Below are 17,109 nucleotides of genomic sequence, written 5' to 3'. Positions count from 1 at the left end.
ATGCCGCATAGCGGGACCAGCGCGTTGAATCCTACGCCAGAACGGCCCCGGCAGCGTGAATGTCTCGGGCCGTCGAGGTCTGCTGCTTTGTCATAAAAGGGAGTTTCGAAGGGCATATCATGGGTGCGATCATACCAGCACTAATGCACCGGATCCCATCAGAACTCCGCAGTTAAGCGTGCTTGGGCGAGAGTAGTACTAGGATGGGTGACCCCCTGGGAAGTCCTCGTGTTGCACCCCTTTTATTTTTTGCCCGCTTTTTTATTTTTTGATAATATTTATTTTTAATTTTCTGGCTTTTGGCTTTTCCACTTCGGATAATTTTTTTCCCCCGAAAATAAACTGAGTCCGGAGACTGGCGGTGCCATGCCGCATAGCGGGACCAGCGCGTTGAATCCTACGCCAGAACGGCCCCGGCGGCGCGAATGTCTCGGGCCGTCGAGGTCTGCTGCTTTGTCATAAAAGGGAGTTTCGATGGGCATGTCATGGGTGCGATCATACCAGCACTAATGCACCGGATCCCATCAGAACTCTGCAGTTAAGCGTGCTTGGGCGAGAGTAATACTAGGATGGGTGACCCCCTGGGAAGTCCTCGTGTTGCACCCCTTTTATTTTTTGCCCGCTTTTTTATTTTTTGATAATATTTATTTTTAATTTTTCGGCTTTTGGCTTTTCCTCTTCGGATAATTTTTTTCCCCCGAAAATAAACTGAGTCCGGAGACTCGCGGTGCCATGCCGCATAGCGGAACAGCGCGTTGAATCCTATGCCAGAACGGCCCCGGCAGCGCGAATGTCTCGGGCCGTCGAGGTCTGCTGCTTTGTCATAAAAGGGAGTTTCGAAGGGCATGTCATGGGTGCGATCATACCAGCACTAATGCACCGGATCCCATCAGAACTCCGCAGTTAAGCGTGCTTGGGCGAGAGTAGTACTAGGATGGGTGACCCCCGGGGAAGTCCTCGTGTTGCACCCTTTTTATTTTTTTCTCCAATTTTTTATTTTTTGATAATATTTATTTTTAATTTTTCGGCTTTTGGCTTTTCCTCTTCGGATAATTTTTTTCCTCCGAAAATAAACTGAGTCCGGAGACTGGCGGTGCCATGCCGCATAGCGGGACCAGCGCGTTGAATCCTACGCCAGAACGGCCCCGGCGGCGCGAATGTCTCGGGCCGTCGAGGTCTGCTGCTTTGTCATAAAAGGGAGTTTCGATGGGCATGTCATGGGTGCGATCATACCAGCACTAATGCACCGGATCCCATCAGAACTCCGCAGTTAAGCGTGCTTGGGCGAGAGTAGTACTAGGATGGGTGACCCCCTGGGAAGTCCTCGTGTTGCACCCCTTTTATTTTTTGCCCGCTTTTTTATTTTTTGATAATATTTATTTTTAATTTTCCGGCTTTTGGCTTTTCCACTTCGGATAATTTTTTTCCCCCGAAAATAAACTGAGTCCGGAGACTCGCGGTGCCATGCCGCATAGCGGAACAGCGCGTTGAATCCTACGCCAGAACGGCCCCGGCAGCGCGAATGCCTCGGGCCGTCGAGGTCTGCTGCTTTGTCATAAAAGGGAGTTTCGAAGGGCATGTCATGGGTGCGATCATACCAGCACTAATGCACCGGATCCGATCAGAACTCCGCAGTTAAGCGTGCTTGGGCGAGAGTAGTACTAGGATGGGTGACCCCCTGGGAAGTCCTCGTGTTGCACCCTTTTTATTTTTTGCCCGCTTTTTTATTTTTTGATAATATTTATTTTTAATTTTTCGGCTTTTGGCTTTTCCTCTTCGGATAATTTTTTTTTTTCGAAAATAAACTGAGTCCGGAGACTGGCGGTGCCATGCCGCATAGCGGAACAGCGCGTTGAATCCTACGCCAGAACGGCCCCGGCAGCGCGAATGTCTCGGGCCGTCGCGGTCTGCTGCTTTGTCATAAAAGGGAGTTTCGAAGGGCATGCCATGGGTGCGATCATACCAGCACTAATGCACCGGATCCCATCATAACTCCGCAGTTAAGCGTGCTTGGGCGAGAGAAGTACTAGGATGGGTGACCCCCTGGGAAGTCCTCGTCTTGCACCCTTTTTATTTTTTGCCCGCTTTTTTATTTTTTGATAATATTTATTTTTAATTTTTTGGCTTTTGGCTTTTCCTCTTCGGATAATTTTTTCCCTCCGAAAATAAACTGAGTCCGGAGACTGGCGGTGCCATGCCGCATAGCGGAACAGCGCGTTGAATCATACGCCAGAACGGCCCCGGCAGCGCGAATGTCTCGGGCCGTCGAGGTCTGCTGCTTTGTCATAAAAGGGAGTTTTGAAGGGCATGTCATGGGTGCGATCATACCAGCACTAATGCACCGGATCCCATCAGAACTCTGCAGTTAAGCGTGCTTCGGCGAGAGTAGTACTAGGATGGGTGACCCCCTGGAAAGTCCTCGTGTTGCACCCCTTTTATTTTTTGCCCGCTTTTTTATTTTTTGATAACATTTATTTTTTATTTTTCGGCTTTTGGCTTTTCCTCTTCGGATAATTTTTTTCCCCCGAAAATAAACTGAGTCCGGAGACTCGCGGTGCCATGCCGCATAGCGGAACAGCGCGTTGAATCCTACGCCAGAACGGCCCCGGCAACGCGAATGTCTCGGGCCGTCGAGGTCTGCTGCATTGTCATAAAAGGGAGTTTCGAAGGGCATGTCATGGGTGCGATCATACCAGCACTAATGCACCGGATCCCATCAGAACTCCGCAGTTAAGCATGCTTGGGCGAGAGTAGTACTAGGATGGGTGACCCCCTAGGAAGTCCTCGTGTTGCACCCTTTTTATTTTTTTCTCCACTTTTTTATTTTTTGATAATATTTATTTTTAATTTTTCGGCTTTTGGCTTTTCCTCTTCGGATAATTTTTTTTCCCCGAAAATAAACTGAGTCCGGAGACTGGCGGTGCCATGCCGCATAGCGGGACCAGCGCGTTGAATCCTACGCCAGAACGGCCCCGGCGGCGCGAATGTCTCGGGCCGTCGAGGTCTGCTGCTTTGTCATAAAAGGGAGTTTCGATGGGCATGTCATGGGTGCGATCATACCAGCACTAATGCACCGGATCCCATCAGAACTCCGCAGTTAAGCGTGCTTGGGCGAGAGTAGTACTAGGATGGGTGACCCCCTGGGAAGTCCTCGTGTTGCACCCCTTTTATTTTTTGCCCGCTTTTTTATTTTTTGATAATATTTATTTTTAATTTTTCGGCTTTTGGCTTTTCCTCTTCGGATAATTTTTTTCCCCCGAAAATAAACTGAGTCCGGAGACTCGCGGTGCCATGCAGCATAGCGGAACAGCGCGTTGAATCCTACGCCAGAACGGCCCCGGCAGCGCGAATGTCTCGGGCCGTCGAGGTCTGCTGCATTGTCATAAAAGGGAGTTTCGAAGGGCATGTCATGGGTGCGATCATACCAGCACTAATGCACCGGATCCCATCAGAACTCCGCAGTTAAGCGTGCTTGGGCGAGAGTAGTACTAGGATGGGTGACCCCCTAGGAAGTCCTCGTGTTGCACCCTTTTTATTTTTTTCTCCACTTTTTTATTTTTTGATAATATTTATTTTTAATTTTTCGGCTTTTGGCTTTTCCTCTTCGGATAATTTTTTTCCCCCGAAAATAAACTGAGTCCGGAGACTGGCGGTCCCATGCCGCATAGCGGGACCAGCGCGTTGAATCCTACGCCAGAACGGCCCCGGCGGCGCGAATGTCTCGGGCCGTCGAGGTCTGCTGCTTTGTCATAAAAGGGAGTTTCGATGGGCATGTCATGGGTGCGATCATACCAGCACTAATGCACCGGATCCCATCAGAACTCCGCAGTTAAGCGTGCTTGGGCGAGAGTAGTACTAGGATGGGTGACCCCCTGGGAAGTCCTCGTGTTGCACCCCTTTTATTTTTTGCCCGCTTTTTTATTTTTTGATAATATTTATTTTTAATTTTTCGGCTTTTGGCTTTTCCTCTTCGGATAATTTTTTTCCCCCGAAAATAAACTGAGTCCGGAGACTCGCGGTGCCATGCCGCATAGCGGAACAGCGCGTTGAATCCTACGCCAGAACGGCCCCGGCAGCGCGAATGTCTCGGGCCGTCGAGGTCTGCTGCTTTGTCATAAAAGGGAGTTTCGAAGGGCATGTCATGGGTGCGATCATACCAGCACTAATGCACCGGATCCCATCAGAACTCCGCAGTTAAGCGTGCTTGGGCGAGAGTAGTACTAGGATGGGTGACCCCCGGGGAAGTCCTCGTGTTGCACCCTTTTTATTTTTTTCTCCTATTTTTTATTTTTTGATAATATTTATTTTTAATTTTTCGGCTTTTGGCTTTTCCTTTTCGGATAATTTTTTTCCTCCGAAAATAAACTGAGTCCGGAGACTGGCGGTGCCATGCCGCATAGCGGGACCAGCGCGTTGAATCCTGCGCCAGAACGGCCCCGGCGGCGCGAATGTCTCGGGCCGTCGAGGTCTGCTGCTTCGTCATAAAAGGGAGTTTCGATGGGCATGTCATGGGTGCGATCATACCAGCACTAATGCACCGGATCCCATTAGAACTCCGCAGTTAAGCGTGCTTGGGCGAGAGTAGTACTAGGATGGGTGACCCCCTGGGAAGTCCTCGTGTTGCACCCCTTTTATTTTTTGCCCGCTTTTTTATTTTTTGATAATATTTATTTTTAATTTTCCGGCTTTTGGCTTTTCCACTTCGGATAATTTTTTTCCCCCGAAAATAAACTGAGTCCGGAGACTGGCGGTGCCATACCGCATAGCGGGACCAGCGCGTTGAATCCTACGCCAGAACGGCCCCGGCGGCGCGAATGTCTCGGGCCGTCGAGGTCTGCTGCTTTGTCATAAAAGGGAGTTTCGATGGGCATGTCATGGGTGCGATCATACCAGCACTAATGCACCGGATCCCATCAGAACTCCGCAGTTAAGCGTGCTTGGGCGAGAGTAGTACTAGGATGGGTGACCCCCTGGGAAGTCCTCGTGTTGCACCCCTTTTATTTTTTGCCCGCTTTTTTATTTTTTGATAATATTTATTTTTAATTTTTCGGCTTTTGGCTTTTCCTCTTCGGATAATTTTTTTCCCCCGAAAATAAACTGAGTCCGGAGACTCGCGGTGCCATGCCGCATAGCGGAACAGCGCGTTGAATCCTACGCCAGAACGGCCCCGGCAGCGCGAATGTCTCGGGCCGTCGAGGTCTGCTGCTTTGTCATAAAAGGGAGTTTCGAAGGGCATGTCATGGGTGCGATCATACCAGCACTAATGCACCGGATCCCATCAGAACTCCGCAGTTAAGCGTGCTTGGGCGAGAGTAGTACTAGGATGGGTGACCCCCGGGGAAGTCCTCGTGTTGCACCCTTTTTATTTTTTTCTCCAATTTTTTATTTTTTGATAATATTTATTTTTAATTTTTCGGCTTTTGGCTTTTCCTCTTCGGATAATTTTTTTCCTCCGAAAATAAACTGAGTCCGGAGACTGGCGGTGCCATGCCGCATAGCGGGACCAGCGCGTTGAATCCTACGCCAGAACGGCCCCGGCGGCGCGAATGTCTCGGGCCGTCGAGGTCTGCTGCTTTGTCATAAAAGGGAGTTTCGATGGGCATGTCATGGGTGCGATCATACCAGCACTAATGCACCGGATCCCATCAGAACTCCGCAGTTAAGCGTGCTTGGGCGAGAGTAGTACTAGGATGGGTGACCCCCTGGGAAGTCCTCGTGTTGCACCCCTTTTATTTTTTGCCCGCTTTTTTATTTTTTGATAATATTTATTTTTAATTTTCCGGCTTTTGGCTTTTCCACTTCGGATAATTTTTTTCCCCCGAAAATAAACTGAGTCCGGAGACTCGCGGTGCCATGCCGCATAGCGGAACAGCGCGTTGAATCCTACGCCAGAACGGCCCCGGCAGCGCGAATGCCTCGGGCCGTCGAGGTCTGCTGCTTTGTCATAAAAGGGAGTTTCGAAGGGCATGTCATGGGTGCGATCATACCAGCACTAATGCACCGGATCCGATCAGAACTCCGCAGTTAAGCGTGCTTGGGCGAGAGTAGTACTAGGATGGGTGACCCCCTGGGAAGTCCTCGTGTTGCACCCTTTTTATTTTTTGCCCGCTTTTTTATTTTTTGATAATATTTATTTTTAATTTTTCGGCTTTTGGCTTTTCCTCTTCGGATAATTTTTTTTCCCGAAAATAAACTGAGTCCGGAGACTGGCGGTGCCATGCCGCATAGCGGAACAGCGCGTTGAATCCTACGCCAGAACGGCCCCGGCAGCGCGAATGTCTCGGGCCGTCGCGGTCTGCTGCTTTGTCATAAAAGGGAGTTTCGAAGGGCATGCCATGGGTGCGATCATACCAGCACTAATGCACCGGATCCCATCATAACTCCGCAGTTAAGCGTGCTTGGGCGAGAGAAGTACTAGGATGGGTGACCCCCTGGGAAGTCCTCGTGTTGCACCCTTTTTATTTTTTGCCCGCTTTTTTATTTTTTGATAATATTTATTTTTAATTTTTTGGCTTTTGGCTTTTCCTCTTCGGATAATTTTTTCCCCCCGAAAATAAACTGAGTCCGGAGACTGGCGGTGCCATGCCGCATAGCGGAACAGCGTGTTGAATCATACGCCAGAACGGCCCCGGCAGCGCGAATGTCTCGGGCCGTCGAGGTCTGCTGCTTTGTCATAAAAGGGAGTTTCGAAGGGCATGTCATGGGTGCGATCATACCAGCACTAATGCACCGGATCCCATCAGAACTCTGCAGTTAAGCGTGCTTGGGCGAGAGTAGTACTAGGATGGGTGACCCCCTGGAAAGTCCTCGTGTTGCACCCCTTTTATTTTTTTTCCGCTTTTTTATTTTTTGATATCATTTATTTTTTATTTTTCGGCTTTTGGCTTTTCCTCTTCGGATAATTTTTTTCCCCCGAAAATAAACTGAGTCCGGAGACTCGCGGTGCCATGCCGCATAGCGGAACAGCGCGTTGAATCCTACGCCAGAACGGCCCCGGCAGCGCGAATGTCTCGGGCCGTCGAGGTCTGCTGCTTTGTCATAAAAGGGAGTTTCGAAGGGCATGTCATGGGTGCGATCATACCAGCACTAATGCACCGGATCCCGTCAGAACTCCGCAGTTAAGCGTGCTTGGGCGAGAGTAGTACTAGGATGGGTGACCCCCTGGGAAGTCCTCGTGTTGCACCCTTTTTATTTTTTTCTCCACTTTTTTATTTTTTGACAATATTTATTTTTAATTTTTCGGCTTTTGGCTTTTCCTCTCGGATAATTTTTTTCCCCCGAAAATAAACTGAGTCCGGAGACTGGCGGTGCCATGCCGCATAGCGGGACCAGCGCGTTGAATCCTACGCCAGAACGGCCCCGGCGGCGCGAATGTCTCGGGCCGTCGAGGTCTGCTGCTTTGTCATAAAAGGGAGTTTCGATGGGCATGTCATGGGAGCGATCATACCAGCACTAATGCACCGGATCCCATCAGAACTCCGCAGTTAAGCGTGCTTGGGCGAGAGTAGTACTAGGATGGGTGACCCCCTGGGAAGTCCTCGTGTTGCACCCCTTTTATTTTTTGCCCGCTTTTTTATTTTTTGATAATATTTATTTTTAATTTTCCGGCTTTTGGCTTTTCCACTTCGGATAATTTTTTTCCCCCGAAAATAAACTGAGTCCGGAGACTGGCGGTGCCATGCCGCATAGCGGGACCAGCGCGTTGAATCCTACGCCAGAACGGCCCCGGCGGCGCGAATGTCTCGGGCCGTTGAGGTCTGCTGCTTTGTCATAAAAGGGAGTTTCGATGGGCATGTCATGGGTGCGATCATACCAGCACTAATGCACCGGATCCCATCAGAACTCCGCAGTTAAGCGTGCTTGGGCGAGAGTAGTACTAGGATGGGTGACCCCCTGGGAAGTCCTCGTGTTGCACCCCTTTTATTTTTTGCCCGCTTTTTTATTTTTTGATAATATTTATTTTTAATTTTTCGGCTTTTGGCTTTTCCTCTTCGGATAATTTTTTTCCCCCGAAAATAAACTGAGTCCGGAGACTCGCGGTGCCATGCCGCATAGCGGAACAGCGCGTTGAATCCTACGCCAGAACGGCCCCGGCAGCGCGAATGTCTCGGGACGTCGAGGTCTGCTGCTTTGTCATAAAAGGGAGTTTCGAAGGGCATGTCATGGGTGCGATCGTACCAGCACTAATGCACCGGATCCCATCAGAACTCCGCAGTTAAGCGTGCTTGGGCGAGAGTAGTACTAGGATGGGTGACCCCCGGGGAAGTCCTCGTGTTGCACCCTTTTTATTTTTTTCTCCAATTTTTTATTTTTTGATAATATTTATTTTTAATTTTTCGGCTTTTGGCTTTTCCTCTTCGGATAATTTTTTTCCTCCGAAAATAAACTGAGTCCGGAGACTGGCGGTGCCATGCCGCATAGCGGGACCAGCGCGTTGAATCCTACGCCAGAACGGCCCCGGCAGCGCGAATGTCTCGGGCCGTCGAGGTCTGCTGCTTTGTCATAAAAGGGAGTTTCGATGGGCATGTCATGGGTGCGATCATACCAGCACTAATGCACCGGATCCCATCAGAACTCCGCAGTTAAGCGTGCTTGGGCGAGAGTAGTACTAGGATGGGTGACCCCCTGGGAAGTCCTCGTGTTGCACCCCTTTTATTTTTTGCCCGCTTTTTTATTTTTTGATAATATTTATTTTTAATTTTCCGGCTTTTGGCTTTTCCACTTCGGATAATTTTTTTCTCTCGAAAATAAACTGAGTCCGGAGACTCGCGGTGCCATGCCGCATAGCGGAACAGCGCGTTGAATCCTACGCCAGAACGGCCCCGGCAGCGCGAATGCCTCGGGCCGTCGAGGTCTGCTGCTTTGTCATAAAAGGGAGTTTCGAAGGGCATGTCATGGGTGCGATCATACCAGCACTAATGCACCGGATCCGATCAGAACTCCGCAGTTAAGCGTGCTTGGGCGAGAGTAGTACTAGGATGGGTGACCCCCTGGGAAGTCCTCGTGTTGCACCCTTTTTATTTTTTGCCCGCTTTTTTATTTTTTGATAATATTTATTTTTAATTTTTCGGCTTTTGGCTTTTCCTCTTCGGATAATTTTTTTTTTTCGAAAATAAACTGAGTCCGGAGACTGGCGGTGCCATGCCGCATAGCGGAACAGCGCGTTGAATCCTACGCCAGAACGGCCCCGGCAGCGCGAATGTCTCGGGCCGTCGCGGTCTGCTGCTTTGTCATAAAAGGGAGTTTCGAAGGGCATGCCATGGGTGCGATCATACCAGCACTAATGCACCGGATCCCATCATAACTCCGCAGTTAAGCGTGCTTGGGCGAGAGAAGTACTAGGATGGGTGACCCCCTGGGAAGTCCTCGTGTTGCACCCTTTTTATTTTTTGCCCGCTTTTTTATTTTTTGATAATATTTATTTTTAATTTTTTGGCTTTTGGCTTTTCCTCTTCGGATAATTTTTTCCCCCCGAAAATAAACTGAGTCCGGAGACTGGCGGTGCCATGCCGCATAGCGGAACAGCGCGTTGAATCATACGCCAGAACGGCCCCGGCAGCGCGAATGTCTCGGGCCGTCGAGGTCTGCTGCTTTGTCATAAAAGGGAGTTTCGATGGGCATGTCATGGGTGCGATCATACCAGCACTAATGCACCGGATCCCATCAGAACTCCGCAGTTAAGCGTGCTTGGGCGAGAGTAGTACTAGGATGGGTGACCCCCTGGGAAGTCCTCGGGTTGCACCCCTTTTATTTTTTGCCCGCTTTTTTATTTTTTGATAATATTTATTTTTAATTTTCTGGCTTTTGGCTTTTCCACTTCGGATAATTTTTTTCCCCCGAAAATAAACTGAGTCCGGAGACTGGCGGTGCCATGCCGCATAGCGGGACCAGCGCGTTGAATCCTACGCCAGAACGGCCCCGGCGGCGCGAATGTCTCGGGCCGTCGAGGTCTGCTGCTTTGTCATAAAAGGGAGTTTCGATGGGCATGTCATGGGTGCGATCATACCAGCACTAATGCACCGGATCCCATCAGAACTCTGCAGTTAAGCGTGCTTGGGCGAGAGTAATACTAGGATGGGTGACCCCCTGGGAAGTCCTCGTGTTGCACCCCTTTTATTTTTTGCCCGCTTTTTTATTTTTTGATAATATTTATTTTTAATTTTTCGGCTTTTGGCTTTTCCTCTTCGGATAATTTTTTTCCCCCGAAAATAAACTGAGTCCGAAGACTCGCGGTGCCATGCCGCATAGCGGAACAGCGCGTTGAATCCTACGCCAGAACGGCCCCGGCAGCGCGAATGTCTCGGGCCGTCGAGGTCTGCTGCTTTGTCATAAAAGGGAGTTTCGAAGGGCATGTCATGGGTGCGATCATACCAGCACTAATGCACCGGATCCCATCAGAACTCCGCAGTTAAGCGTGCTTGGGTGAGAGTAGTACTAGGATGGGTGACCCCCGGGGAAGTCCTCGTGTTGCACCCTTTTTATTTTTTTCTCCAATTTTTTATTTTTTGATAATATTTATTTTTAATTTTTCGGCTTTTGGCTTTTCCTTTTCGGATAATTTTTTTCCTCCGAAAATAAACTGAGTCTGGAGACTGGCGGTGCCATGCCGCATAGCGGGACCAGCGCGTTGAATCCTACGCCAGAACGGCCCCGGCGGCGCGAATGTCTCGGGCCGTCGAGGTCTGCTGCTTTGTCATAAAAGGGAGTTTCGATGGGCATGTCATGGGTGCGATCATACCAGCACTAATGCACCGGATTCCATCAGAACTCCGCAGTTAAGCGTGCTTGGGCGAGAGTAGTACTAGGATGGGTGACCCCCTGGGAAGTCCTCGTGTTGCACCCCTTTTATTTTTTGCCCGCTTTTTTATTTTTTGATAATATTTATTTTTAATTTTCTGGCTTTTGGCTTTTCCACTTCGGATAATTTTTTTCCCCCGAAAATAAACTGAGTCCGGAGACTGGCGGTGCCATGCCGCATAGCGGGACCAGCGCGTTGAATCCTACGCCAGAACGGCCCCGGCGGCGCGAATGTCTCGGGCCGTCGAGGTCTGCTGCTTTGTCATAAAAGGGAGTTTCGATGGGCATGTCATGGGTGCGATCATACCAGCACTAATGCACCGGATCCCATCAGAACTCCGCAGTTAAGCGTGCTTGGGCGAGAGTAGTACTAGGATGGGTGACCCCCTGGGAAGTCCTCGTGTTGCACCCCTTTCATTTTTTGCCAGCTTTTTTATTTTTTGATAATATTTATTTTTAATTTTCTGGCTTTTGGCTTTTCCACTTCGGATAATTTTTTTCCCCCGAAAATAAACTGAGTCCGGAGACTGGCGGTGCCATGCCGCATAGCGGGACCAGCGCGTTGAATCCTACGCCAGAACGGCCCCGGCGGCGCGAATGTCTCGGGCCGTCGAGGTCTGCTGCTTTGTCATAAAAGGGAGTTTCGATGGGCATGTCATGGGTGCGATCATACCAGCACTAATGCACCGGATCCCATCAGAACTCTGCAGTTAAGCGTGCTTGGGCGAGAGTAATACTAGGATGGGTGACCCCCTGGGAAGTCCTCGTGTTGCACCCCTTTTATTTTTTGCCCGCTTTTTATTTTTTGATAATATTTATTTTTAATTTTTCGGCTTTTGGCTTTTCCTCTTCGGATAATTTTTTTCCCCCGAAAATAAACTGAGTCCGGAGACTCGCGGTGCCATGCCGCATAGCGGAACAGCGCGTTGAATCCTATGCCAGAACGGCCCCGGCAGCGCGAATGTCTCGGGCCGTCGAGGTCTGCTGCTTTGTCATAAAAGGGAGTTTCGAAGGGCATGTCATGGGTGCGATCATACCAGCACTAATGCACCGGATCCCATCAGAACTCCGCAGTTAAGCGTGCTTGGGCGAGAGTAGTACTAGGATGGGTGACCCCCGGGGAAGTCCTCGTGTTGCACCCTTTTTATTTTTTTCTCCAATTTTTTATTTTTTGATAATATTTATTTTTAATTTTTCGGCTTTTGGCTTTTCCTCTTCGGATAATTTTTTTCCTCCGAAAATAAACTGAGTCCGGAGACTGGCGGTGCCATGCCGCATAGCGGGACCAGCGCGTTGAATCCTACGCTAGAACGGCCCCGGCGGCGCGAATGTCTCGGGCCGTCGAGGTCTGCTGCTTTGTCATAAAAGGGAGTTTCGATGGGCATGTCATGGGTGCGATCATACCAGCACTAATGCACCGGATCCCATCAGAACTCCGCAGTTAAGCGTGCTTGGGCGAGAGTAGTACTAGGATGGGTGACCCCCTGGGAAGTCCTCGTGTTGCACCCCTTTTATTTTTTGCCCGCTTTTTTATTTTTTGATAATATTTATTTTTAATTTTCCGGCTTTTGGCTTTTCCACTTCGGATAATTTTTTTCCCCCGAAAATAAACTGAGTCCGGAGACTCGCGGTGCCATGCCGCATAGCGGAACAGCGCGTTGAATCCTACGCCAGAACGGCCCCGGCAGCGCGAATGCCTCGGGCCGTCGAGGTCTGCTGCTTTGTCATAAAAGGGAGTTTCGAAGGGCATGTCATGGGTGCGATCATACCAGCACTAATGCACCGGATTCGATCAGAACTCCGCAGTTAAGCGTGCTTGGGCGAGAGTAGTACTAGGATGGGTGACCCCCTGGGAAGTCCTCGTGTTGCACCCTTTTTATTTTTTGCCCGCTTTTTTATTTTTTGATAATATTTATTTTTAATTTTTCGGCTTTTGGCTTTTCCTCTTCGGATAATTTTTTTTTTCCGAAAATAAACTGAGTCCGGAGACTGGCGGTGCCATGCCGCATAGCGGAACAGCGCGTTGAATCCTACGCCAGAACGGCCCCGGCAGCGCGAATGTCTCGGGCCGTCGCGGTCTGCTGCTTTGTCATAAAAGGGAGTTTCGAAGGGCATGCCATGGGTGCGATCATACCAGCACTAATGCACCAGATCCCATCATAACTCCGCAGTTAAGCGTGCTTGGGCGAGAGAAGTACTAGGATGGGTGACCCCCTGGGAAGTCCTCGTGTTGCACCCTTTTTATTTTTTGCCCGCTTTTTTATTTTTTGATAATATTTATTTTTAATTTTTTGGCTTTTGGCTTTTCCTCTTCGGATAATTTTTTCCCCCCGAAAATAAACTGAGTCCGGAGACTGGCGGTGCCATGCCGCATAGCGGAACAGCGCGTTGAATCATACGCCAGAACGGCCCCGGCAGCGCGAATGTCTCGGGCCGTCGAGGTCTGCTGCTTTGTCATAAAAGGGAGTTTCGATGGGCATGTCATGGGTGCGATCATACCAGCACTAATGCACCGGATCCCATCAGAACTCCGCAGTTAAGCGTGCTTGGGCGAGAGTAGTACTAGGATGGGTGACCCCCTGGGAAGTCCTCGTGTTGCACCCCTTTTATTTTTTGCCCGCTTTTTTATTTTTTGATAATATTTATTTTTAATTTTCTGGCTTTTGGCTTTTCCACTTCGGATAATTTTTTTCCCCCGAAAATAAACTGAGTCCGGAGACTGGCGGTGCCATGCCGCATAGCGGGACCAGCGCGTTGAATCCTACGCCAGAACGGCCCCGGCGGCGCGAATGTCTCGGGCCGTCGAGGTCTGCTGCTTTGTCATAAAAGGGAGTTTCGATGGGCATGTCATGGGTGCGATCATACCAGCACTAATGCACCGGATCCCATCAGAACTCTGCAGTTAAGCGTGCTTGGGCGAGAGTAATACTAGGATGGGTGACCCCCTGGGAAGTCCTCGTGTTGCACCCCTTTTATTTTTTGCCCGCTTTTTTATTTTTTGATAATATTTATTTTTAATTTTTCGGCTTTTGGCTTTTCCTCTTCGGATAATTTTTTTCCCCCGAAAATAAACTGAGTCCGGAGACTCGCGGTGCCATGCCGCATAGCGGAACAGCACGTTGAATCCTATGCCAGAACGGCCCCGGCAGCGCGAATGTCTCGGGCCGTCGAGGTCTGCTGCTTTGTCATAAAAGGGAGTTTCGAAGGGCATGTCATGGGTGCGATCATACCAGCACTAATGCACCGGATCCCATCAGAACTCCGCAGTTAAGCGTGCTTGGGCGAGAGTAGTACTAGGATGGGTGACCCCCGGGGAAGTCCTCGTGTTGCACCCTTTTTATTTTTTTCTCCAATTTTTTATTTTTTGATAATATTTATTTTTAATTTTTCGGCTTTTGGCTTTTCCTCTTCGGATAATTTTTTTCCTCCGAAAATAAACTGAGTCCGGAGACTGGCGGTGCCATGCCGCATAGCGGGACCAGCGCGTTGAATCCTACGCTAGAACGGCCCCGGCGGCGCGAATGTCTCGGGCCGTCGAGGTCTGCTGCTTTGTCATAAAAGGGAGTTTCGATGGGCATGTCATGGGTGCGATCATACCAGCACTAATGCACCGGATCCCATCAGAACTCCGCAGTTAAGCGTGCTTGGGCGAGAGTAGTACTAGGATGGGTGACCCCCTGGGAAGTCCTCGTGTTGCACCCCTTTTATTTTTTGCCCGCTTTTTTATTTTTTGATAATATTTATTTTTAATTTTCCGGCTTTTGGCTTTTCCACTTCGGATAATTTTTTTCCCCCGAAAATAAACTGAGTCCGGAGACTCGCGGTGCCATGCCGCATAGCGGAACAGCGCGTTGAATCCTACGCCAGAACGGCCCCGGCAGCGCGAATGCCTCGGGCCGTCGAGGTCTGCTGCTTTGTCATAAAAGGGAGTTTCGAAGGGCATGTCATGGGTGCGATCATACCAGCACTAATGCACCGGATTCGATCAGAACTCCGCAGTTAAGCGTGCTTGGGCGAGAGTAGTACTAGGATGGGTGACCCCCTGGGAAGTCCTCGTGTTGCACCCTTTTTATTTTTTGCCCGCTTTTTTATTTTTTGATAATATTTATTTTTAATTTTTCGGCTTTTGGCTTTTCCTCTTCGGATAATTTTTTTTTTCCGAAAATAAACTGAGTCCGGAGACTGGCGGTGCCATGCCGCATAGCGGAACAGCGCGTTGAATCCTACGCCAGAACGGCCCCGGCAGCGCGAATGTCTCGGGCCGTCGCGGTCTGCTGCTTTGTCATAAAAGGGAGTTTCGAAGGGCATGCCATGGGTGCGATCATACCAGCACTAATGCACCAGATCCCATCATAACTCCGCAGTTAAGCGTGCTTGGGCGAGAGAAGTACTAGGATGGGTGACCCCCTGGGAAGTCCTCGTGTTGCACCCTTTTTATTTTTTGCCCGCTTTTTTATTTTTTGATAATATTTATTTTTAATTTTTTGGCTTTTGGCTTTTCCTCTTCGGATAATTTTTTCCCCCCGAAAATAAACTGAGTCCGGAGACTGGCGGTGCCATGCCGCATAGCGGAACAGCGCGTTGAATCATACGCCAGAACGGCCCCGGCAGCGCGAATGTCTCGGGCCGTCGAGGTCTGCTGCTTTGTCATAAAAGGGAGTTTCGATGGGCATGTCATGGGTGCGATCATACCAGCACTAATGCACCGGATCCCATCAGAACTCCGCAGTTAAGCGTGCTTGGGCGAGAGTAGTACTAGGATGGGTGACCCCCTGGGAAGTCCTCGTGTTGCACCCCTTTTATTTTTTGCCCGCTTTTTTATTTTTTGATAATATTTATTTTTAATTTTCTGGCTTTTGGCTTTTCCACTTCGGATAATTTTTTTCCCCCGAAAATAAACTGAGTCCGGAGACTGGCGGTGCCATGCCGCATAGCGGGACCAGCGCGTTGAATCCTACGCCAGAACGGCCCCGGCGGCGCGAATGTCTCGGGCCGTCGAGGTCTGCTGCTTTGTCATAAAAGGGAGTTTCGATGGGCATGTCATGGGTGCGATCATACCAGCACTAATGCACCGGATCCCATCAGAACTCTGCAGTTAAGCGTGCTTGGGCGAGAGTAATACTAGGATGGGTGACCCCCTGGGAAGTCCTCGTGTTGCACCCCTTTTATTTTTTGCCCGCTTTTTTATTTTTTGATAATATTTATTTTTAATTTTTCGGCTTTTGGCTTTTCCTCTTCGGATAATTTTTTTCCCCCGAAAATAAACTGAGTCCGGAGACTCGCGGTGCCATGCCGCATAGCGGAACAGCACGTTGAATCCTATGCCAGAACGGCCCCGGCAGCGCGAATGTCTCGGGCCGTCGAGGTCTGCTGCTTTGTCATAAAAGGGAGTTTCGAAGGGCATGTCATGGGTGCGATCATACCAGCACTAATGCACCGGATCCCATCAGAACTCCGCAGTTAAGCGTGCTTGGGCGAGAGTAGTACTAGGATGGGTGACCCCCGGGGAAGTCCTCGTGTTGCACCCTTTTTATTTTTTTCTCCAATTTTTTATTTTTTGATAATATTTATTTTTAATTTTTCGGCTTTTGGCTTTTCCTCTCGGATAATTTTTTTCCTCCGAAAATAAACTGAGTCCGGAGACTGGCGGTGCCATGCCGCATAGCGGGACCAGCGCGTTGAATCCTACGCCAGAACGGCCCCGGCGGCGCGAATGTCTCGGGCCGTCGAGGTCTGCTGCTTTGTCATAAAAGGGAGTTTCGATGGGCATGTCATGGGTGCGATCATACCAGCACTAATGCACCGGATCCCATCAGAACTCCGCAGTTAAGCGTGCTTGGGCGAGAGTAGTACTAGGATGGGTGACCCCCTGGGAAGTCCTCGTGTTGCACCCCTTTTATTTTTTGCCCGCTTTTTTATTTTTTGATAATATTTATTTTTAATTTTCCGGCTTTTGGCTTTTCCACTTCGGATAATTTTTTTCCCCCGAAAATAAACTGAGTCCGGAGACTCGCGGTGCCATGCCGCATAGCGGAACAGCGCGTTGAATCCTACGCCAGAACGGCCCCGGCAGCGCGAATGCCTCGGGCCGTCGAGGTCTGCTGCTTTGTCATAAAAGGGAGTTTCGAAGGGCATGTCATGGGTGCGATCATACCAGCACTAATGCACCGGATCCGATCAGAACTCCGCAGTTAAGCGTGCTTGGGCGAGAGTAGTACTAGGATGGGTGACCCCCTGGGAAGTCCTCGTGTTGCACCCTTTTTATTTTTTGCCCGCTTTTTTATTTTTTGATAATATTTATTTTTAATTTTT

At 49.6% G+C, this 17,109-nt stretch overlaps 47 non-coding genes across 47 annotated transcripts; all 47 read left to right on the top strand.

Annotated features, from left to right (window-relative positions):
* Nucleotides 1-121: 121 nt before the first annotated feature.
* Nucleotides 122-240, top strand: LOC149756306 (5S ribosomal RNA). The gene has a single exon (XR_016412317.1). It is a non-coding gene; the product is annotated as a 5S ribosomal RNA (ribosomal RNA).
* Nucleotides 241-487: 247 nt separating this feature from the next.
* On the top strand, nt 488-606 carry LOC149756305 (5S ribosomal RNA). The gene has a single exon (XR_016405465.1). It is a non-coding gene; the product is annotated as a 5S ribosomal RNA (ribosomal RNA).
* A 246-nt stretch (nt 607-852) lies between these two features.
* Nucleotides 853-971, top strand: LOC149756304 (5S ribosomal RNA). The gene has a single exon (XR_016401736.1). It is a non-coding gene; the product is annotated as a 5S ribosomal RNA (ribosomal RNA).
* Nucleotides 972-1,219: 248 nt separating this feature from the next.
* Nucleotides 1,220-1,338, top strand: LOC149756303 (5S ribosomal RNA). The gene has a single exon (XR_016412306.1). It is a non-coding gene; the product is annotated as a 5S ribosomal RNA (ribosomal RNA).
* Nucleotides 1,339-1,584: 246 nt separating this feature from the next.
* LOC149756302 (5S ribosomal RNA) lies at nt 1,585-1,703 on the top strand. The gene has a single exon (XR_016404224.1). It is a non-coding gene; the product is annotated as a 5S ribosomal RNA (ribosomal RNA).
* Nucleotides 1,704-1,949: 246 nt separating this feature from the next.
* Nucleotides 1,950-2,068, top strand: LOC149756301 (5S ribosomal RNA). The gene has a single exon (XR_016408194.1). It is a non-coding gene; the product is annotated as a 5S ribosomal RNA (ribosomal RNA).
* A 246-nt stretch (nt 2,069-2,314) lies between these two features.
* Nucleotides 2,315-2,433, top strand: LOC149756300 (5S ribosomal RNA). Its single transcript, XR_016408939.1, has one exon. It is a non-coding gene; the product is annotated as a 5S ribosomal RNA (ribosomal RNA).
* Nucleotides 2,434-2,679: 246 nt separating this feature from the next.
* Nucleotides 2,680-2,798, top strand: LOC149756299 (5S ribosomal RNA). The gene has a single exon (XR_016405474.1). It is a non-coding gene; the product is annotated as a 5S ribosomal RNA (ribosomal RNA).
* Nucleotides 2,799-3,046: 248 nt separating this feature from the next.
* Nucleotides 3,047-3,165, top strand: LOC149756298 (5S ribosomal RNA). The gene has a single exon (XR_016412295.1). It is a non-coding gene; the product is annotated as a 5S ribosomal RNA (ribosomal RNA).
* Nucleotides 3,166-3,411: 246 nt separating this feature from the next.
* LOC149756297 (5S ribosomal RNA) lies at nt 3,412-3,530 on the top strand. The gene has a single exon (XR_016402319.1). It is a non-coding gene; the product is annotated as a 5S ribosomal RNA (ribosomal RNA).
* A 248-nt stretch (nt 3,531-3,778) lies between these two features.
* On the top strand, nt 3,779-3,897 carry LOC149756296 (5S ribosomal RNA). Its single transcript, XR_016412283.1, has one exon. It is a non-coding gene; the product is annotated as a 5S ribosomal RNA (ribosomal RNA).
* A 246-nt stretch (nt 3,898-4,143) lies between these two features.
* LOC149756295 (5S ribosomal RNA) lies at nt 4,144-4,262 on the top strand. The gene has a single exon (XR_016401735.1). It is a non-coding gene; the product is annotated as a 5S ribosomal RNA (ribosomal RNA).
* Nucleotides 4,263-4,510: 248 nt separating this feature from the next.
* LOC149756294 (5S ribosomal RNA) lies at nt 4,511-4,629 on the top strand. The gene has a single exon (XR_016412909.1). It is a non-coding gene; the product is annotated as a 5S ribosomal RNA (ribosomal RNA).
* Nucleotides 4,630-4,876: 247 nt separating this feature from the next.
* Nucleotides 4,877-4,995, top strand: LOC149756293 (5S ribosomal RNA). The gene has a single exon (XR_016412272.1). It is a non-coding gene; the product is annotated as a 5S ribosomal RNA (ribosomal RNA).
* Nucleotides 4,996-5,241: 246 nt separating this feature from the next.
* On the top strand, nt 5,242-5,360 carry LOC149756292 (5S ribosomal RNA). Its single transcript, XR_016401733.1, has one exon. It is a non-coding gene; the product is annotated as a 5S ribosomal RNA (ribosomal RNA).
* Nucleotides 5,361-5,608: 248 nt separating this feature from the next.
* LOC149756291 (5S ribosomal RNA) lies at nt 5,609-5,727 on the top strand. The gene has a single exon (XR_016412261.1). It is a non-coding gene; the product is annotated as a 5S ribosomal RNA (ribosomal RNA).
* Nucleotides 5,728-5,973: 246 nt separating this feature from the next.
* LOC149756290 (5S ribosomal RNA) lies at nt 5,974-6,092 on the top strand. Its single transcript, XR_016404223.1, has one exon. It is a non-coding gene; the product is annotated as a 5S ribosomal RNA (ribosomal RNA).
* A 245-nt stretch (nt 6,093-6,337) lies between these two features.
* On the top strand, nt 6,338-6,456 carry LOC149756289 (5S ribosomal RNA). The gene has a single exon (XR_016406553.1). It is a non-coding gene; the product is annotated as a 5S ribosomal RNA (ribosomal RNA).
* Nucleotides 6,457-6,702: 246 nt separating this feature from the next.
* LOC149756288 (5S ribosomal RNA) lies at nt 6,703-6,821 on the top strand. The gene has a single exon (XR_016405306.1). It is a non-coding gene; the product is annotated as a 5S ribosomal RNA (ribosomal RNA).
* Nucleotides 6,822-7,067: 246 nt separating this feature from the next.
* On the top strand, nt 7,068-7,186 carry LOC149756287 (5S ribosomal RNA). Its single transcript, XR_016400433.1, has one exon. It is a non-coding gene; the product is annotated as a 5S ribosomal RNA (ribosomal RNA).
* A 247-nt stretch (nt 7,187-7,433) lies between these two features.
* LOC149756286 (5S ribosomal RNA) lies at nt 7,434-7,552 on the top strand. Its single transcript, XR_016402585.1, has one exon. It is a non-coding gene; the product is annotated as a 5S ribosomal RNA (ribosomal RNA).
* A 247-nt stretch (nt 7,553-7,799) lies between these two features.
* On the top strand, nt 7,800-7,918 carry LOC149756285 (5S ribosomal RNA). Its single transcript, XR_016412250.1, has one exon. It is a non-coding gene; the product is annotated as a 5S ribosomal RNA (ribosomal RNA).
* Nucleotides 7,919-8,164: 246 nt separating this feature from the next.
* Nucleotides 8,165-8,283, top strand: LOC149756284 (5S ribosomal RNA). Its single transcript, XR_016405144.1, has one exon. It is a non-coding gene; the product is annotated as a 5S ribosomal RNA (ribosomal RNA).
* A 248-nt stretch (nt 8,284-8,531) lies between these two features.
* LOC149756283 (5S ribosomal RNA) lies at nt 8,532-8,650 on the top strand. The gene has a single exon (XR_016412239.1). It is a non-coding gene; the product is annotated as a 5S ribosomal RNA (ribosomal RNA).
* Nucleotides 8,651-8,896: 246 nt separating this feature from the next.
* On the top strand, nt 8,897-9,015 carry LOC149756282 (5S ribosomal RNA). Its single transcript, XR_016404222.1, has one exon. It is a non-coding gene; the product is annotated as a 5S ribosomal RNA (ribosomal RNA).
* Nucleotides 9,016-9,261: 246 nt separating this feature from the next.
* Nucleotides 9,262-9,380, top strand: LOC149756281 (5S ribosomal RNA). Its single transcript, XR_016406552.1, has one exon. It is a non-coding gene; the product is annotated as a 5S ribosomal RNA (ribosomal RNA).
* Nucleotides 9,381-9,626: 246 nt separating this feature from the next.
* LOC149756280 (5S ribosomal RNA) lies at nt 9,627-9,745 on the top strand. The gene has a single exon (XR_016402047.1). It is a non-coding gene; the product is annotated as a 5S ribosomal RNA (ribosomal RNA).
* A 247-nt stretch (nt 9,746-9,992) lies between these two features.
* LOC149756279 (5S ribosomal RNA) lies at nt 9,993-10,111 on the top strand. Its single transcript, XR_016405464.1, has one exon. It is a non-coding gene; the product is annotated as a 5S ribosomal RNA (ribosomal RNA).
* A 246-nt stretch (nt 10,112-10,357) lies between these two features.
* On the top strand, nt 10,358-10,476 carry LOC149756278 (5S ribosomal RNA). Its single transcript, XR_016404922.1, has one exon. It is a non-coding gene; the product is annotated as a 5S ribosomal RNA (ribosomal RNA).
* A 248-nt stretch (nt 10,477-10,724) lies between these two features.
* On the top strand, nt 10,725-10,843 carry LOC149756277 (5S ribosomal RNA). The gene has a single exon (XR_016402083.1). It is a non-coding gene; the product is annotated as a 5S ribosomal RNA (ribosomal RNA).
* Nucleotides 10,844-11,090: 247 nt separating this feature from the next.
* LOC149756276 (5S ribosomal RNA) lies at nt 11,091-11,209 on the top strand. The gene has a single exon (XR_016412228.1). It is a non-coding gene; the product is annotated as a 5S ribosomal RNA (ribosomal RNA).
* Nucleotides 11,210-11,456: 247 nt separating this feature from the next.
* On the top strand, nt 11,457-11,575 carry LOC149756275 (5S ribosomal RNA). Its single transcript, XR_016405463.1, has one exon. It is a non-coding gene; the product is annotated as a 5S ribosomal RNA (ribosomal RNA).
* Nucleotides 11,576-11,820: 245 nt separating this feature from the next.
* LOC149756274 (5S ribosomal RNA) lies at nt 11,821-11,939 on the top strand. The gene has a single exon (XR_016401732.1). It is a non-coding gene; the product is annotated as a 5S ribosomal RNA (ribosomal RNA).
* A 248-nt stretch (nt 11,940-12,187) lies between these two features.
* On the top strand, nt 12,188-12,306 carry LOC149756273 (5S ribosomal RNA). The gene has a single exon (XR_016412217.1). It is a non-coding gene; the product is annotated as a 5S ribosomal RNA (ribosomal RNA).
* Nucleotides 12,307-12,552: 246 nt separating this feature from the next.
* LOC149756272 (5S ribosomal RNA) lies at nt 12,553-12,671 on the top strand. Its single transcript, XR_016406805.1, has one exon. It is a non-coding gene; the product is annotated as a 5S ribosomal RNA (ribosomal RNA).
* A 246-nt stretch (nt 12,672-12,917) lies between these two features.
* LOC149756271 (5S ribosomal RNA) lies at nt 12,918-13,036 on the top strand. The gene has a single exon (XR_016408664.1). It is a non-coding gene; the product is annotated as a 5S ribosomal RNA (ribosomal RNA).
* A 246-nt stretch (nt 13,037-13,282) lies between these two features.
* Nucleotides 13,283-13,401, top strand: LOC149756270 (5S ribosomal RNA). Its single transcript, XR_016412206.1, has one exon. It is a non-coding gene; the product is annotated as a 5S ribosomal RNA (ribosomal RNA).
* Nucleotides 13,402-13,648: 247 nt separating this feature from the next.
* LOC149756269 (5S ribosomal RNA) lies at nt 13,649-13,767 on the top strand. Its single transcript, XR_016405462.1, has one exon. It is a non-coding gene; the product is annotated as a 5S ribosomal RNA (ribosomal RNA).
* A 246-nt stretch (nt 13,768-14,013) lies between these two features.
* On the top strand, nt 14,014-14,132 carry LOC149756268 (5S ribosomal RNA). The gene has a single exon (XR_016401731.1). It is a non-coding gene; the product is annotated as a 5S ribosomal RNA (ribosomal RNA).
* Nucleotides 14,133-14,380: 248 nt separating this feature from the next.
* On the top strand, nt 14,381-14,499 carry LOC149756267 (5S ribosomal RNA). The gene has a single exon (XR_016412195.1). It is a non-coding gene; the product is annotated as a 5S ribosomal RNA (ribosomal RNA).
* A 246-nt stretch (nt 14,500-14,745) lies between these two features.
* Nucleotides 14,746-14,864, top strand: LOC149756266 (5S ribosomal RNA). The gene has a single exon (XR_016406804.1). It is a non-coding gene; the product is annotated as a 5S ribosomal RNA (ribosomal RNA).
* Nucleotides 14,865-15,110: 246 nt separating this feature from the next.
* Nucleotides 15,111-15,229, top strand: LOC149756265 (5S ribosomal RNA). Its single transcript, XR_016408663.1, has one exon. It is a non-coding gene; the product is annotated as a 5S ribosomal RNA (ribosomal RNA).
* A 246-nt stretch (nt 15,230-15,475) lies between these two features.
* LOC149756264 (5S ribosomal RNA) lies at nt 15,476-15,594 on the top strand. Its single transcript, XR_016412184.1, has one exon. It is a non-coding gene; the product is annotated as a 5S ribosomal RNA (ribosomal RNA).
* Nucleotides 15,595-15,841: 247 nt separating this feature from the next.
* On the top strand, nt 15,842-15,960 carry LOC149756263 (5S ribosomal RNA). Its single transcript, XR_016405461.1, has one exon. It is a non-coding gene; the product is annotated as a 5S ribosomal RNA (ribosomal RNA).
* A 246-nt stretch (nt 15,961-16,206) lies between these two features.
* Nucleotides 16,207-16,325, top strand: LOC149756262 (5S ribosomal RNA). Its single transcript, XR_016401730.1, has one exon. It is a non-coding gene; the product is annotated as a 5S ribosomal RNA (ribosomal RNA).
* Nucleotides 16,326-16,572: 247 nt separating this feature from the next.
* On the top strand, nt 16,573-16,691 carry LOC149756261 (5S ribosomal RNA). The gene has a single exon (XR_016412172.1). It is a non-coding gene; the product is annotated as a 5S ribosomal RNA (ribosomal RNA).
* Nucleotides 16,692-16,937: 246 nt separating this feature from the next.
* LOC149756260 (5S ribosomal RNA) lies at nt 16,938-17,056 on the top strand. The gene has a single exon (XR_016404221.1). It is a non-coding gene; the product is annotated as a 5S ribosomal RNA (ribosomal RNA).
* The last annotated feature ends 53 nt before the right edge of the window (nt 17,057-17,109 follow it).

Source organism: Phoenix dactylifera, chromosome 4 (assembly GCF_051530095.1).
Source record: "Phoenix dactylifera cultivar Ajwa chromosome 4, Ajwa_hap1_PhDact_Kaust_v1.1, whole genome shotgun sequence".
Classification (NCBI taxonomy): domain Eukaryota; kingdom Viridiplantae; phylum Streptophyta; class Magnoliopsida; order Arecales; family Arecaceae; genus Phoenix; species Phoenix dactylifera.
The sequence above is the reverse complement of the archived record's forward strand: the minus strand, read 5'-3'. Positions and strand labels throughout refer to the sequence as shown.